An 18481-nucleotide genomic window follows, 5' to 3' on the forward strand; every position below is an offset into this window, starting at 1 on the left:
CACGCGGACACTAGGTTCCTTCTGCAGCAACTGTTTATTTGTCTCCATCCATAGGGAAAAAGGGTTGAACCCAAAATCCGCACTGCTTATATACACCACAGTGCAGGGTATCTGCCCACAGTGTGGCTTGTCTGCTCATGATTGGCTGTTCGCTCATTACCCTACGTAACGCCCCGGGATGGGCCGTGACATGGCGTCTTTTCACTCTACGCACATGCGCCAACAGTTCTCTACGCACATGCGCAAACAGTTGTCCACTAGGAGTTAACAGCTGAAGTAGGCGCCATCTTGCCATGGCGAATGCCTCTCAAGATCACGGCTCCCCACAGAAGCTGTTGTTGATTCTAAGGTAGAGAAGGAGTTAAGGGCTCCCTGAAAACTGTCACAAAGGTGAGTTCCAACATGAGAAACCACTCTAGGAGCCGAAAGGAGTGAAAGGAGGAAAGGAGGTCCTTCTCTGGAGACCTGGTTTGTTTTTATCTAATGGATTTGCTGAATATGGAAATGAGCTTATTCTCCTTAGACAGGTCTTAGGAGAAGCTTGGAAATACAGGGCTGTGTAAACTTCCTCTGATTCAATGATCTTCCTACCTAGACTTTCTCATTGATGTTTAAGTATGTCATAAGTCAATACATTATGGCCAAACTCAGAGTTTTATGCACAAAGTGATGCATAAGTACTTAAAGAAAACTCAGTGAAATTGTCCTGGGTTTAGATATAGTAGCAGAGATTTATATTTAGAAATACAGATTCACAAATTATATGACTATAAATAATAGCTGATGCATATAGACAAAGTCCATATAACATGGCAAGAAAAAGCAAGAGACAGAACCTGGGAGTTTGAAGCAGAAGAAAGCAGAGGTCAAACAACGAAGGCTGGAAAACTATTCCTAGAGGAGGGAAAAGAAGGTTGTATGACCCTAGCAGAGAGACTCATCACTAAAGATGGGAGAGGGAAAAAAGAAGCAGGGATGCTCCCATAGCAGCAGCTCTCATAGGACTCAAGAAAGAGGATCCTGGAGCTAGGAAGATGTGCTTTGCTGGTGGCTTTAGGAAGTGAAAGATGTAGTTTCAGGACAGAGTCCAAACTCCAAGGAAGAGGCTTAAAATACAGAAACAAAAAGAGGGAAATAATAAAGAATTAGTCTCGAAGAAGTAGAAAAAAGGAAACTCGCAGCAGAGGGGAAAGGTCTTTGAATAGGAACAAGAAACCCTGTTGTACTAATGTGAGGGTAGAAAGGATGCCCGGCATGGTGGGGGCTGGGCTGTGGTTCAGCACACCATCACCCTACCTCCAGATACAGCTAAATGATGTTCCCAATGTGCCTTTCATGTACCAGCAGTAGAAACGTGAGTAGAAATAGTGTGTGACTCTTATAAATTCCACATGCTCTTTTCTCCAGATGTTCATACCTTGGCAGGTAGGGAGGGTGGCCTTCAAGGAGACTTTGGAGGCCACATGGTAAGGATCATCAAGTCACCTTCAGCCTGGCTTCCTGGTTGATTATACTGAGTTTCTCCCTCTGCTTTCGGACCCACTATCTCCTTGTTCTCCTGTAAAGGCTCATGATGAAGATGAGGCTAGAAACAAGATTAGGAAAACAAGATTCTAGAAGCTGCCACATATATAATTGTATGGGTTACACAGAAACTTTGTGTTTCTGACCACTCCCAGAAGGCCTGCCTTCCAGTTTCCCACCTGTCTGATCTCTCCTTAATGCCTACCTGCCTAGCCTTATGCACCTGTAAGTTACAATTTCCACTATCCTCCACTTACTGTTTGCCAATGTTATGACTGTGTTTAAAACAAAGACCCAAACAGTATGCAATATGCAAGCCTTTGGCCATGTATTTGCTTGTGTGTTGGACATATCTTCATTCATTCACTCAGCCAAAGAGTAATTATTGATTTGTAACTCTGTTCTAGATTCTTTTGTTTGTTTGTTTGCTTTTCAAGACAGGATTTCTCTGTGTAGCCCTCTGTAGACCAGGCTGGCCTCGAACTCAGAAATCTGCCTGCCTCTGCCTCCCAAGTGCTGGGATTAAAGGCGTGCACCACCACTGTCCGGCTGTTCTAGATTCTTATGAAAACAAAAAACAAAAGCTATGTATAGTCTTTGTCTTCATGATCTAAAGTATTTAATAAGAATTAAATGATTAGGTGGTCATTATAGAACAGATCACAGGGGGCTTATAGAAACATTGGAGTGTGATATCTACTCTTAATGTATGCTATCTTAGAATATTCCTTAGAATATTAGAATAATCTTAGATATCTTGGAAGATTCCTGAGAGAAGAAACAGAAAGATCCTTTATCCACAGAGAGCATGCCTTTCCTATGCATACGTCGGCAAGACCAGGCATTCCATGTGTCATTTTAACCTTCTGTAAAGGTTTGCTGCCGTTGTAGTTAGTGGAATAATGAAAGGAGTCTTTCTTCCATAGAACCTCTTGTTGAAAATGACAATGGAAGGCTCAAGAAGGTGCTGGCAAGTGCAAGAGGAGAACTTGGAAAATCTGTTAATATGGATACTGACAAGCTCTTCCACATCAAGGGCCACCCATTATCCCCAACCTGATCGGGTACTCAGTATACTGCCAGAGGCATGTCTTTCACTGTCTCTTGCACCAGAAGAGCAGGCGGAGCCTTGAGCATATACTCCCAGTGAGACTCCTGTGTAGGTCAGAGGCTGCCTGCAACCATGACCATCTAAAGATCACATCTCAGGGGAGGGCCTGAGCTTATGCTGTTGGCACTGAGCTGCCTTGCAGCCTGGCTCCTAGGCCTTTGGCTGGATTGTTGGGAACACAGAGCAAAGAGCTATCTGTACCCAGAGTACGAATTCAATAGAAAGCTTTTGTATGGGTTTTTTGTCCCAACTCCTCGTGGCAACCTGGGCATGCTCCCAGATGTGAGATGCCTGTTGTCCAGATGTTTCTCTGGACAACTCTCAGAACTGGGTGGGCCTAGAGAATGCTCCACACAGAAACATTTGTCAGTTTGCAGTCACCTGTTGTACAGGATCGGTGGCTCTCTTCAGTGCAGTTCTGTGAACCAGGACATTTTTGGGGAAAAACAAAACCAGCCAAAGACTTATGAAAGCCCGGGAAGTCCACATGACACTCCTTCTGAGCAGCCCCAGTCGTATTGCTGTGATGATCCTTCCGGGTGGAGCACAAGGCATTGGTTGCTTTAATGGAGGTACCCCTGGCTGCCAAATGTAACCCCTTCCTTGCTTTAGTGGGAACCAAGAAATTAACTATTAGTTTTTTATTCTAACTACCTGTGCTTTCTTGGAAAAATAAAAATAAAAAAATTCTCCCTGAGGGAACATGGAGTTTATTGTGACTAACTTCAAGAGATGTAAAGGATCCAGCATAGACATGATTCATTACTTGTCAAAGGGCCTTTTACAAAGCTTGTTACATGGTAGAGGCACAGTACATACTGGATCCCCTCTTACTTTGCTCCCTCTCTAAATTACTGATAAGGAATCTAGGCCCCACCTCAGGACTGGCCCTTGAGTTTAATCGTGACAACAGGGACAAGGCCCACTGTCTGACTCTCTGTCCACATGAATAAAGTTTGTGGAGACCTGTTTGCAGCACATATCTTCTTGTTGTAAAAATGGGCAAGGGAACCTGGCCTCTGGGTGTTGGAGGCAGCCTCTCTGTTTCTGACTTTAGCCATACCTAAGTTAATGAAGGCATGTTTTCTCAACCTAGTGCTAATCAGTGTGCAGTAGGCTTGGAGTCTCCCAGCACCTATGGCAAACTGCAGGTTCCAAAATGATAGTTTGCCTCTGATCTGAAATATCTGGAGTAGACTTCCCTATTTCAGGAAATATCATACACAAGCAAGTAGTTGGTGACTATGCATGCTGACAAGGAATAGAGAAGCCCAAGATTGTAAATTAAATGGACACATGCCCTCTTGTCACGGGTATGAGTGGCTATTTGTTCAATGGTCCAGTTGCCAAGTGATAAGTTATGTTCATTTCAACACCTACTGGCTGATGGTCCCTATACTATGCTTTATGTCAGGAGCCATCTAGGAAAGGCTAAAGCCAAGCAAGTGACTTTCCTAGTTGTGGCCCACCATTTTGTGTATGGCCTGTGAGCTCTGAGAGGCAATCTTCCAAGAGACTTCCTCCCAGGGTTTCTTCTCACTGCTGATATGCCTGTTCCTGTCACTATTACTTAGTCTAATGATTCCTTGACTTTAGTCCACTCTGTTGGGCCTACTTCTTGAAGATCAGCATGAAGATGAACTTTCATGAATTAATGCTGTTTAGATGAATTAATGATTTTATAGAAATTCTGATTTAATTCAAATAGTTTTAGAAAGAAAGTTTTGGAGATGGTTGTTTTGCAGAAAGATGGAATAAAATCAGAATCAAGAGTAGAACGTGCCCACCCTTCATAGGGTAGTAAGTAAGGGCTACATAATAAAGAGTACAATAGGCTTTCACAATTACACTATAAAGAGAAATAGGCTTGGGGCGAATTTATGCTCGAGAAAAACATTCATTCTAGGTCAGATCCAAGGATGAAGCCACAGGTGTATGCCATGATAAAGCAAGGCCATGTAAAACTGTTGCTTTGAACTTATAATGAGCTTATAGAATGAAACACTGCTTTGAACTTAATATCAATATCCTCCTGTAACTCCCCTTTTATGTAATAATTTATTGATGAGGTAATTTTCTAAGGAAGGTTTGTCTAAGAAGATATAAGAAGGCCAGAGATAAGTAACAGAGTGTGGTATCTGGGGCTCTGTCCCATCCACCAAATGTATACATGTATATGTCTGTTTTTCTATATAGACACATGTCACTTACATCTCTCTCTCTCTCTCTCTCTATATATATATATATATGCATGAACACTTGTGGAGCTCACAAGACAGGTGGTTGGACCTGAGCAGACTGTGTGTGGTGTGTGAGTGTATGAATATGTATGTATCTGTGCATATGTGTATGTGTAAAAGATTTTAATTCTTTTCCTTTATTTTCTCTCTGGTTCATGAAGAGTTATGAATTCTAAGTCCTGCCTGTGAGAGGTCGTTGGGCATGTGCACATGTGTGTGTGTGAGAGAGAGAGAGAGAGAGAGAGAGAGAAAGAGAGAGAGAGAGAGAGAGAGAGAGAGAGAGAGAGAAGAAACCAGAGCTTATTAAAGCACAAATAGTATGAAACCAGTGCTTATTAAAGCACTAATAGAGATCTACAGAGAAAGAAACTAGCACTCATCAGCATAGAACAATAAGAGTTAAGTTTCCATAGGTCATCAGCTTCTGGCCCCCAGAACAGTAAGAGAGATTAACAAGGCCATAGATCATCAGTCTTTGGCCGTCATCTAACTCTGTGTCCCACCTCAGTACTTGTGATTCTGGGAAGGTCCCCAGTAGTTCCAGGAATTAGGTAAGATGCAAGAAATAGCTCTTTCCCTAAGAAATGCATAGTCCAATGAGTGAAGGCAAACAAATTCAAATATATATTAACTCTGCAGTGTGGGGCTAAATGGTGGAATAATGCATTCTGAGTCCACTGTGAAGCCATGATCAAGACAACTCACAGCATACCAAGAGTGAAGAGCGTCACCACCTTTTCCTGAGTGCTTACCATGCCCTACTTTTTGTCTGAGATATAGTACACAACTTTTTTGTTGTTGTTGTTGTTGTTGTTGTTATTTGGGTTTTTTGTTTGTTTGTTTTTGTTTTTTGCTTTTTGGTTTTTTTGTTTTGTTTTGTTTTTTGTTTTTTGTTTTTTGTTTTTTTGAGACAGGCTTTCTCTGTGTAGCCCTGGCTGTCCTGGAACTCACTCTGTAGACCAGCCTGGCCTCGAACTCAGAAATCTGCCTGCCTCTGCCTCCCAAGTGCTGGGATTAAAGGCGTGCGCCACCACTGCCCAGCAGACAACTTTGCCATAACAATACTCTGAGACAAGGACCAGGACTTTGGTTGTTGAATTTTATGTAAAGCTGTCCAGTTAATAACTAGAAGAACTGAAATATCATGCCTATGGCCATGCTAACAGCTATACTGTGCTGTCTTCCTGGGAAGGAAATCCATCACTCACTGAACTCCTTCTACATGTGGAGCTCACTCAGTTGAATACTCTCGATATTTCCAAGACAACCAGAATACAAGAAGGAGAATCTGTGAATACTCACTGGCCACACGCACCTGTCTGGATCCCACCACTCCATCAATTAGCCAGAATAGTGAGCAGGTCTAGCCTTACACATTGGCTCAGGCCACTTTCTTACTTGCCTCCTCTAGCTGTAGCTTCCTAGTCAGTTTACTCAGTACTCCTCATGCAGAGAACAGTTTGTCCTGAGTGTCATCATCTGCCTCCATCAATGGCTAATGTCGCCAAGGTGGCCATTGTGTCCATTCGGCAGTATGACTAATGGTTGCAGTATACATTTCCACAATATTCCATTGTGGAATACAAACAAGGTCTTTCTCAGAGGGTAAGGTGGGTGCTTAGAGAAAGCAGCTGGCTGTTAGAACAGGAACCAGGGCTCCTCAGTGCCTCATGTTCCCTATACCAGCCCTCTGAGTCACCCAGCACACACCCTTCTTCACTTCCTCTCCTAAAAAGCAGTTGCACTTTGTGCCTCAAGAACCATGTCTGCTCTAGCATTCGCCGTAGTTAACGGTGGTCTGGATCACCTTGATATGAAGAAGAATTAAATATGACAGAGCCATAATTAGACAGTTTCTGTGTTATAAATTACTTTTTGTTGTCAACTGCAGATTTATTTTTCCTTCCTTCCTTTCTTTTTCTTTAACCTGTTTGTTTTATTTGGTCTACCAAAACCAGGAAGCCAAATGCATAAATGCTCTTCCTGTGAATCAAGTTTAAAAACCCCTTTCTTCTGATCTTAAATTGTTACTCAGGGCCACTTGTTCCAAGTTCCTATGACATCACGTAGGGATAAATGGGAGAAGAGGGGCTTCTCCTGATGGTTATAGAGAGCTGAGCCTCCTGGGGCCCTAAAAGGTAGTGGACATGATAAACTGCAGTGGCATCATGTGAACTTCACTCGAGGGCATCATAACTCAGAGGGCAGGAGGTGCTAACCTTCAGGTGATGCTCTGCCTTCTTTAGTGCTTGTCACGCTGGAACAGCAGCCCTAGGCCTGCTGGGAACTGAGTGAGAAAGGTGTTTCTAGGCGTGGGATCAAGGACGGGTCTCTTTTAACACCTTGTGCTGAGTCAGAAGCACATGGACAATTGTTCCGTAGATTGCTCAGCCTCTCTAATCCACCTGACTCATAGGTTAGTAACTTAGTAATTGATGAGGTAGTCTTTGTTTTTTTATCGGCTAGTCACAAGTGTGGAGGAAAGGGACTGATGGCAGTTCAAATTGTTTCATGACATCAACTAGGATATAAGGATGCTTCTCTGACTCTTCAGGAGGCAGTCACTTACCAGCCGAGAGTCATTCTGCACCCACCTGTTACAGACAGGCTGGTGTCACTTCTGGAGCCTCCGTATACCTAGTTCCCCACAGGGAAGAGGAAGGATGAGTGAGGTTGTATGTGTCAAATATTTGACATCCTGGGGAGAAACCTCCAGGTGGAGGAGGTTTTCTACCATGATCCCATCCCCTGTAAACAGTCTTTCTGCCACTCCTCATGGACACTGAAAGCTTCCTGCCTGAAAGCTGTGCCCAAACCTGCCTAGTGGCCTGCTCATTCATAGTCTACTACTGTCCACCGGGAAGCCATGTTCATTCCAGGGTGAATGATTCTTTGGGGGTGTGGCTGTTTTTCTTGTGCACATGTTAGACTCTCCCTCTGCAGTACTCCAGCTTCGGCACCAGATCTCCTCACCATTGCTCACTCTCCCTCTCTGAGCCATTTCCTTTGGGTGACTCATGAAGACCACCAGTTCTGCTCCACTGATGTGCTGGTAGTGCCTGGCTGTGTTCATCTCTTCATCCTTCCATCCAAATTCTATTTGAGGGCCTCCTGTATGCCACACACTATGAAATGAGTTGGAGACACAGGGAAAACATCTATACTCTACATCCTTCAGCTATATATCAATCTATGTCTCAAATGCATACGAACAAATGGTAAATATGATTCAAAGGAATTATCTCACACTGGAGGGAATTCTGCCTGCCTGGACAGTGTGCTTAGCTTACCACCAGATCTAGGAGTATTGCTGAGCCCAGCTCTCCCTTCCTGTAAGTCTTTGTCAATTATCTGGATTCCTCTACTCTCAGAGCCATGGCCCCTTGCCTATGTGGAGATGTCAGCCTTCTCCTCTTCCTCTTGTTCTTCTAAGGCTGAAAGTGGGTGCTTGCACCATTAAGATCTGACCTGTTCTTGCACCATCACTTCCCTCTGGATTATTCCACTCTCTCGATGTTTTTATTGAGGTAGGAAGACCAGGACCCAAAATCATATTCTGCACTTAGCTCAAGAGAGAACTCATAAAGACAAATAATTGAGGAATAATAAATATAATGAATATAAAAGAAGGCCTCTCCGAATCTCATCTAGAGAGAATTTCAATGTGTTGGAATTTGCCTATAAGTTGAAAGGATGTATTGAATCCTATATTACTCAGAATCTTTTACAGGTAGGTTTAAGTAGTTAAGTATGCAGAGCAGACTTCTCCACTAGACATATTGATTGAGCATTTGAATCATCATTCATCAAGGACAAGAACCATCCTTCTTTAGCCTTGGTACAGTTGTCAGCAAGCCGAGTGGTTATTGTAGCCAAGTTCTATGCGTGTATGGTCACTTGTTTCATGTGTCTAGAGAAACAACGATCACACTGGAAGTTCCCAGTCCCCCCAGGTCTGCCTCAGTGTTCTAGAACCCCAAAGTCATGGGCCACTCCCACTTTCTGACTAGGGTAGAAGGAACAGCCCCACTAAAGGACAGTCCAGCAGGATATACCTGAAGCCATGTCTGGAAATCCAGCCTACAGCCTACTTTCCTGTTTGCTGAGCACTGGTTTTCCTGTTTAAAATAGTCACAATGGCTTCTATTTCCTGCTGCCAAACCCTGATAGAAAATGGTAGCTTATGAACGGTGATTTATCTTTTACCTTAATTTCAAAATATGTCCTGGGATTGCTGCAATTGCATCTAGTCTGGAGAATACAACATGAGAACTTGAGTTCCAGTTCTGTACCCGATGGGTAGCTGTGCATGTGACTTCCAAAAGATTTTGTTAATCACTTGAGAATTTCCCACAAGGTCTTTTGATCGTAATGATCACTCCTGCCTCTTCAGGAGCATACAATCTTAAGCAGCACTTAAACTTCCAAAGTCCTTTTTCCCTAGCTTGCTTCACCCACCCATCCTTAAATGCAGAGAGTGTATGTAGCTTGGAGCCGTGCAGCATGACTCTTCCCATTTCTCCTTCATACAATCCATTGTTATCCCATAAACTTCTTCCTTTCAGAATGCATGTTGGAAAGTTGATATTAACACAAAGTGGAAAATGAAATCTAATGTCCTGCCTCACATTTTATTCAGGATGCTCTAGGGGAAATTTCAAAGTAATGGTTCTGAAACTGTCTACAGTGATAGTTGATATAAACTCAGACTAATGAAGAAATAGAAAGGTGGTGGGCCTTTCAAAGTCAGACACCTCTCATGGCCGACATTGCTGTCATCTACCATGGCAGTTCCATGGCTGAAATAAAATCCTGTGGAAGAGAAGTCAGATCACAGCAGTGAATCATGGCAAGCTGGTGGCAGATCATCTAGCTCTCTAACACCGCTCGCTAAGAATATTTGCCATGCAAAAGGCTTTTTGTTGGACTTGAGTTGGCTCATGCAGGTGTTTTAAAGTATGTTAGGGAAACTGTTATCATAAACAAATTACATACCCATTAATACAAACCATTAAAAACGAGCCACAGAAATATGTTCAATGATATTTACATGTTTTTTATTCCTGATGAAGCCTGTCTGCTGGTGGGACAGTCAGCCCAGCAGGCCACAGCTGGGCCTCTGTACAGGTCCGTTGCTCTTTACCATGTCCAGGACTATCTTCACCCAGAGGGGATCCCTTTTTGCCTACACAAGATCCATCTTGGGGTCTCTAATCGAAGCCTGTACTCCGAGGAGAAATTTGAGATTAACACCTCTCTCTACTGGCAAAGACTCTAAGCATGACCATGTTTTCTGTCTCCCATGAATTAATCATTTTATTACTCTTAGATTTTAATTGCCCAAAGCTAACTACCCTATGTATTCTCTACAGGTATACTTACCGTCGCAAATCGGGTCTCATTTGCTAGATAAGAAAAACAACCTTGGGAGCTAATGTTATTTAGGTATATTCATTTTATTTATTTATTTGGTACTGGGGAAATATTCTAGGGCCTTGAGAATACTAAGGTTCACTTAACACTGAGTGTTGTCAACTTTAATTAATTAGCATTTTTAGTTAATGGAGATTGGAATAGAGTAGCAATAAGAAATTAATAAAGTTTAATGAGTTCAATTTGAATGGATCCAGCATCTTACTGTTAAAAGAAGCCAGTGAAGGGCGCTGCCCAGGCCTGAGTGAAAGCGATACTGTAACATTCTGGCCTCTTTGCTGTTTCCTGTCTGCTACTTTGTGTCTGCGCAGCTTTCCACATGAGCAAACACACATTCATCTAGTGTGATACACATGGCAGGGTAGGTGAGAGGAACTAAAGCAACAGGAAATGATGTCACCCTTTTGGCTGTAAGCCATTCTCTATAGTGTTAAGTACACCATATATCTGGGGAAGGACGTGTCTGTCTGATTTGTTCTAGAAGGACGTGTCTGTCTGATTTGTTCTAGTTCTGATTGAAGTGAGTGAGTGGAGAGCCTTGTATATCCTGAAGAGTTCCCTCTGCACACATCTGAGTAACATTAGCTAGAAGTGGCATTTATATTCTTGGAATACAAAAAGGGGGCATGGGTAGGGGATATATAGAAGAGAAAGACAGGAAGAGCCATGTAAATTATTTTTGTTTTGTTTTTATGTGTATGAGTGTTTTACTCATCTGTCTGAGTACCTTGTGCATCCTGTAACTGGAGTTATGAACAGTCATGAACTGCAAATGTGGGTGCTGGGAATTGAACCTGGGTCCTCTACACAAACAAGTGCTCTTAACCATTGACTCATCCCTCTAGTCCAGGAAGAAACACACTTAAGAGAGAAGATCTACAGCTGTTTGCCAGAAGTGATATTAAAAAAAAAAAACATTAAAAAAATGAATGTTAGAGACTGGAGAGATGGCTCAGCACTAACTGCTCTTCTGAAGGTCTTGAGTTCAAATCCCAGAACCACATGGTGGCTCACAACCACCCATAATGACACCCTCTTCTGGTGCTTCTGAAATCAGCTACAGTGTACTTAGGTATAATAATAAATAAATCCTTGGGCTGGAATAAGCAGGGACTGAGAGAGCAGAGTTGACTGGAGTGAGTAGGGTTGAATGGAGAGAGCCTAGGTCCTAAAAAATTCAATTCCCAACAAACACCTGAAGGCTCACAACCATCTGTACAGCTACAGTGTACTCACATACATAAAATAAATAAATAAATCTTTTAAAAAATGAATGTCAATAAATAATGCTATACATTTTAAGAGTTTTCAAGTATATAGTTTTGATTTTCTTAATTTAAAAATTTAAATTCAATTTTATTCTTGAAGTGTATTAGATTTTATTTATTTATATTGTGTGCAGGTGTATAAGTGGGGAGGGGCATGTGCATGGCCCATGTGCACATGGAGAAAATTGGTTCTCTCTTTCCACACTTGTGGATACTAGAGATTAAATTCAAGTCATCAGGCTTGGTAGCAGGAATCTTTACCTAATGAACTGGCTTGCTAGCCTCAAGTTTGTATTTTCTATGTACTTTGTTTTTAGAGCTTCATAGTAACCCTGTGTCGCAGATAGAAATATTGCTCTAATTTCAAGTTTGTGTATAAAGAAACAAATTTAGGGTTGAGACATAGCTCAGTGTTTGAGCACTTAGGTAACATGCTTCACCCGGCACCACAGAAAAAGAAAATACAAAGATCTGGCTCAATAACGTCTCTTTGACCTGTGGACACAGCAAATTTCATTATAAATGATTTAGAGAAGTGTGTGTATCTGAATAATTTATTAGCCACCATTTTGTTTCTAGATATCACACTATTCCACTAATTAATTTAATGTCACGTTAGGATTAGAATCAGGCAGGGTTACCCTGGAGCAGACAGAAACATGACATGACTGTCTTCCAAATGAGAATTCTGCTTCTATGAGCAGTCATGTTTGGCCTGGCTGTGTATCTATTAAGCTCAAAGTATGCACCAAGCAAAACATGCCAGACATGTGTAGATGTTTTTCTTGCTCTGCCTTATAGAATCTATCTACCCCAGCTGATGAGATGGCTCAGTGGGCAAAGGAATTTGTTGCCAAGCCTATGGCCTGAGTTTGATTCCTGAATACATATGGTAGAAAGAGAAAACCAAATCTCTCAGGTTGTGCTTTGATCTCCTCAGATGTCCAGTGCCATGCATGCATGCATACATACATATACACTGCCCCCCTCCAATATGCCAGCAAGTGTCAAACAAAAAAATAAAGTTTGGGGGCTGTCTCAACTAACAGAAATGGTTACCCCAAAGACTTAATAACATGAGCCCAAACTTTGGAGCCTACATGGAGATGGAGGAGGGGTGAAGCCAACTCCACAGATCTGACGTCTGCCTCAACACTGCGCTATCACACACATACAATGCACACAAATCACATACATGCCACACATATACACCTCATACATGTCACACACACTAACGATGATGATAATAAATTAAAATATATATATATATATATATATATATATATATATATATATATATACCCCAAAGAGACACAGAACTGAAAAAAAATAGAGAATATTATTTGGAATGTTCTGGATTGCTTACAGGTAAATGGGGATCAGCCTTGTCTCTCTGCAGTTATCTGTTCAGCTGTGGTGTCAGCAACTAGAAATCAGGGGGAAGTCTCAGCCATGTGATCATGCAAAAGGCATTCACTGTGCTTAAGAGCTCCTTGGATTTGTTTAGGAAGCTGTCAGTCTTCTATCATTATCCTGAGGGCTAGGAGTGGCATAGTTTTTGTCCGTGGGGACACCACAATCTAGAGAGGCAAATGAACAGGCCCTTAAGCAAAGCAATAACTAAAACCGTCCAAAACAACGTAATCTTAATGTTTGCAAGAATGCGCGGTAGCAGAAGCAAGCTATTGGAAGGGATGGGGACAGCTTCTTGGAAGAGGGGATGTTGGAAAATACAAAAGTAGCTTCAGCCAATGGAGGGGCAACCACCATTCCATCCAAAATAAAGAGGATAGCCAAGTGTGCAGGACAGTGTGTTAAAATGGACAACTCACAAAATATGTGCAAAAGTTCAACTTAAAATGAATAGGAATATGCATAAAAATCGTCTTAATCAGATGCTTCCATAGGCACAGAAGGTTTTCTGAGTGTCTTTTTTGTAAGGAGCTCAGCTCAAGAGGAGTAAGTCTTAGGACTTCACGTGCACAGGATATGTGAACACGAATGTTATCAAAATACAGAGTGTGGTCAAGTCTACTCCTGGGGCAGGATGTGACACTGTGTTTTTCCATGCTTCCCGGTGGTGCTGGGGCTGCCAGTCTGCAGACCACTTTGTAGATTTGGCTGTAGAGTGGGAGAATAACAAGTGATGGCCTTAGCGATCATGGAAAGGTTAGTAGCAGAAGCTTGCGTGCCATAGGCTAGGCGGGATGCTGTTAGGCAAGAGGCCACAGTGTTTTTGTTGTTTTTTTGTTTTGTTTTAAATTTATTTTATGTATGTGAGTACACTGTCACTCTCTTCAGACATACCAGAAGAAGGCTTTGTGTCGCACTACAGTTGGTTGTGAGCCATTGTGTGCTTGCTGGGAACTGAACTCAGCTCCTCTGGAAGAGCAGTCAGTGCTCTTAACTACGGAGCTACCTCTCTAGCCAAAGGTCACAATGTTTTAAAAAGAGGGATGGTAAGATCACATCTGTGTCTGATGACAATGAAAAGAATGGCTGGCAGGGTGGGACAAGCCACAAGGCTGAAAGCCTGTTGCCATAACTCAGGCACTGTTAACAACAACAAAACAAAAACAAACACAAAACAAAACAAAACAAAAAATCCCTGAACATCACCAGTGGTTGCAACAAGTGTAAAGGAGTGAGAGTGGATTACAGGAATGTTCAGTAAGACAGACAGGGTGTGAGGGATTTGAGGCAGAGGCAGAGGAAAGAGAAGAGGGTGATGCTTAAGGACCAGCTGTGAAAGAGCAAGCTTCAGCTGTCATGGGGATGCCTAGAATGCAGACATAGGAACTGATCAAGCTTGGAGCAGAAAGAAACCTTAGTAAGATTGAGAAGTAAGGTCCAGGGAAGCTGGACACAGACCGGGATGCACAGGTAAAGTCACAGAAAGGGAAAGGAGGGCAGGATTCATTGAGGAAGCCACCAGCATCCAATCACAGCATGCAGAAGCACAGCAAATTCTGCAGAGAGGTTCTGCAGCCATGATGGATGTGGCATTTGAATGTTCAAGATGGCTTTAGGGAAGTAATTTCAGAAACACTGCAGATGCAAGACCAAGTCAATTGTTCTTTTATGGTTCTTGATCATTAAAATACTTAGTTTGAAGCTTGGAAATGGGTTGGCAGCAAAACTCTGGGAGTCACTTTCTCTGGAGCAGAGGCTGGGATGGGCTGACTTGAGGTTTAATCTGAATGTTTGGATGTTTAATTATTCCATTTACACCAAAACGTATTTCATAGATATGTAATATCTCAATTCTATTTCAGGGACTGTAATGTATCCCTTACTCTTAAAACTTTTTTTTTTCAAAATAGCTTTATGTTTATAGTCGAGTCACATACACAGTAGACAGATGTCTCACGTTTCTGCCTCACTTTCACACCCTTTGGCTCATGTCAAGGCCTTGCACAAGACTGGTAAGTTTGTGATGATGGCCAACACACCAATGACTGTTGACCTTAGGGTTTGCTTTTGGTATAACTTATTTTTAACCTAAAAATAGTGGTGATGCCCCTCCACCAACGCTTCAGTGCTTGGTTCTCTTTGACTTCCATTTCCTTGCTGTGATCATCCCATTGCCCATCGAAGCTCACACCACAGCTGACTCCAAGGGTCCTGTGTGGCATACAGCACCGTCATTGCTTGCTGCTTAGTCTCACTCAGCAGTCTGGCTCTTACAGTAAGTTCTTAGTGTGCTCTATCCTAGTGTTACCATTTGCTGATTGCATACTAGGCTGTCCCAAGGTACAGGCAGCAGCTGCACTTTGAGTTGGCCCAGACATTGGCAGTAAACCTCAGCTGTTCCCCCCACCCCCAGACACATCTTGTTCTAGCTCTTTCCTCAACCTGTCCCTTTGTCTTGGGTTCTGTCCCTCCTAAATGCTTTCCTCTGTAGTTTGATGCAAATGTGGGGCCTGATGGCTTTTATTGCATTGCCCACTCCCTAGGGTGGTAAGGAACACAGAAATCACAATTGATGATGACTTTGCTGTTGGCTTTCAAAAGGGAGACAGTTCAGGACATTGGGGTAATATGTCGAGAATGGTTTTAATCATTTCAAAAAAGAATCATACACATTTCAGTGCAACCTTAAAATATTCATGGGTACTGTGTTTTGAAAGAAAGCTGCAAGAAGTCAGATATATAGATATTTAGTATATGTGCCCAAGCGTACACTCCAATGCCATACCGTTAGTTTCTTAACACTGATAAAGGCTACAATCTAAGCATGTCCTTTCTTTATTTTTTCTGTGTGTATCTATAGTTTTCTTTGCCATCAGAGACATGCAATTGTCATTCTTGAGCACTTTTTGTGGTTATTACTCTATCTAACTCATATACCCTTCACAGAGCTCAGAGCACAGCACTCATCAAAAACACAGTTGTCACTGAACGTTTGATGGTAATGTTCACGGGGCTGGCTGCTCACCTCAGAGCTCTATGAGGCTCAATAGGTGTCCATGGACAGAGGCTTTGCAGGGCACAGCCATGCTCTACTCCTCAGTGGAAAAGCATACAGCTCAACCCATGACTCTGGCTCCAGTTTCTTTATTCCAGTGGAAGAGCTATGAGGACAAGGTATGTTGAAAGTCACATTCTGTGAGTTGCATACCCTTCTATGATTGCCTGTGTCGTGCATCCTTGCTGTTTTAGATTAGCCTTGGCTGACCTTACCCTTGGCAGTGACGTGGCTGTTATTTTGTTTATGCACACGTGGCTATGTGGGTGCTGGACAACACAGGCAAACCCACAAATGACTCCTTCTCTGTATTTGCTCCCAATCTCTGGGACCAAGTCCTGCCAACATGTCCTCTCCCAACAGTCTTCTTACTAGTTTCACTAACCTACTAACCCTCATTTCTTTTTCCCCACCATATAATTTATTAATGTCTTTCTGATGTTGAATCTGGGGAAAATTTATTCATGTGCTAGTTCAGCAGCTAGCATTTATTAACTACTGCAGAATGAACATCTTCCCTCGCAGTAAAGATACATAGTTGAATGAGGTATTTGGTTCGTGCTCTAAGAGTAACATTGAAATGGGCAAGGGGAGTCCTTTTTATTCCCCTTTAATCTGAAGAAATTGGCTTGTCCATCAGAGTGCATCTGGACAGCCCCTCAGCTTTAGGGCATCTTCACCTAGTGTCTAACTCTCTGTGCACCCGTGGGGAGAGGCCTCCTTCTTTCACATCTGGGACTTAGAATACGCCCATGGAGATTGATAATGACTTCCTTCTTGGCTCTTTGAGTTTCTTGGGTTTTCTGATATTGCTCTGTGTGGAAGAGGGTTGGCCTGGCCGTTAAAACATGTTAGTAGATGAACGGATTCCATAGAGAAAAGGAAAAGAAAGGTATGCACAGATGTGGGCACACAGCAGCTAACTCAACCAGACCTCTCTTCCACAGCCATTCATTGTTCAATCCCCAGAAAGGCCCCCCGGGGCCCTGGCAGGAAAGGAAGAGGCCACCCAGGGAGCATTTCCTAAGGAAAGATTAAGCAGAGTCAGGGGAGACTAGACTTGGTCAAAAGGAAATGGAAGAAGGTGCTCTGTCTCCAACGGAGAGATTCTGGGTGAAGACAGAATGATAGGGACCCAACAACACAGACACTCAACATAAACAAACCTCTCTCATCACTGCATTAGCAGCCAGGGACTTCTGTAGAACTGCAGGACTCCGCCCCTCACACACCCGACACATTCCCTTTTCAGGGAGCGATTCAGCATCCCTTTTGAATGGAGCTGGACCTCCCACTGGAAGACCTTTCTCATGTCTTACTCGGATTCCTCACACTTCAGCTGGAGTTCCATCCTGCTTGCAAAGTTTAAATGGCCTCTTTCCTGAGCCATCCGGGCATTTGATGGCTTTGAGTAGAGATGTTTTCCCCTTTGGTCACTAGAACGTCTCTCTGAACTGGTAAGTGCAAGAGAAACTTTGTCAAATCCTTACACTCCAGGGAATAAGCTGTGATTATCCAATAGATTAAAAGTGCAGCCACAGTATTCCCTTCCCATCTGGTTTGTGCAGGAAAATCTTTTGCTCCGGACTCCTAATTTCCACCCGGAATACAGCTCACTGCTTAAAGAGCATTTTTGTTTTCTGTTTCTGGAACCCATTGTGTATTGCACCAGAGACAATGAGCTGGTCATTCAGCTGCAGCCTTCAAGCATTAAACTGGCCACATGGGTCCTCATTAGCTCTCAGAGGGATGAGGCACCCCAGCACCAACCATGTGTCGTCCAATGCCCACACATGTATGCAGGAAGGTTGCTGCCGTCCCCAGACTCACTCTGTCCATTTGACCATCATGAAGCATTCATAGCCTCTCTGTCAGCTTTGGAGGCTGTCCCCACAGCCACCCTTATACGCTGTGGAACTGGATTGTTGTTGGCACAGTCCAGGGGACAGCAAGCCAGATTGGGCGGGGAGAGCATTCCATTATTATAACACAATGCCATAATAGGGTTCAGAATTCTTTTCATATTAATTCTTATACAAGAGGAATCTTCAAACTCAACTTTTACCCTGGAAAGGGAGAGGTAGAAGGCTGCCAGGCTCTTTGTTGTGTTTGACCACATTCATCTAGCTGAGTATTCCTAAGCTCTCTCTCCCTCACCACACAGCTTAGAACATCTCCCGGTGGCCTTGGCTGCATGACCCTATACCTGGCAGCCCATGGCTGCTGCTCTTGGGAAACTGGCCCTTCTGGAAGACTGGCTGGTTCTTCTTGCCCCACGCTCAGAGTGCTTTTGGGTGTGGAGCCAAAACATCTCCAGGCCTCCTCAGGGGCCTCTGACTTGTGTAGCAGGCCAAGCTGACAGGCTGCCAATTGGTCTCCAAGTGAAGTGTCCCTCACAGCCCCCAGTCACCCACTGCCTGGGTGCAAGTAAGAGGCT

The 18481-nt window shown here is 43.1% G+C and overlaps 1 long non-coding RNA gene across 1 annotated transcript; it reads right to left on the bottom strand.

Annotated features, from left to right (window-relative positions):
- Positions 1-9915: 9915 nt before the first annotated feature.
- Positions 9916-18016, bottom strand: LOC116094016. The gene is made up of 2 exons (XR_004119927.1): positions 17875-18016; positions 9916-10096 (listed from the first exon to the last, which is right to left on the bottom strand). It is a non-coding gene; the product is annotated as an uncharacterized LOC116094016 (long non-coding RNA).
- Positions 18017-18481: the final 465 nt, after the last annotated feature.

The sequence above is a fragment of the Mastomys coucha genome, unplaced genomic scaffold (assembly GCF_008632895.1).
Source record: "Mastomys coucha isolate ucsf_1 unplaced genomic scaffold, UCSF_Mcou_1 pScaffold16, whole genome shotgun sequence".
NCBI lineage: Eukaryota > Metazoa > Chordata > Mammalia > Rodentia > Muridae > Mastomys > Mastomys coucha.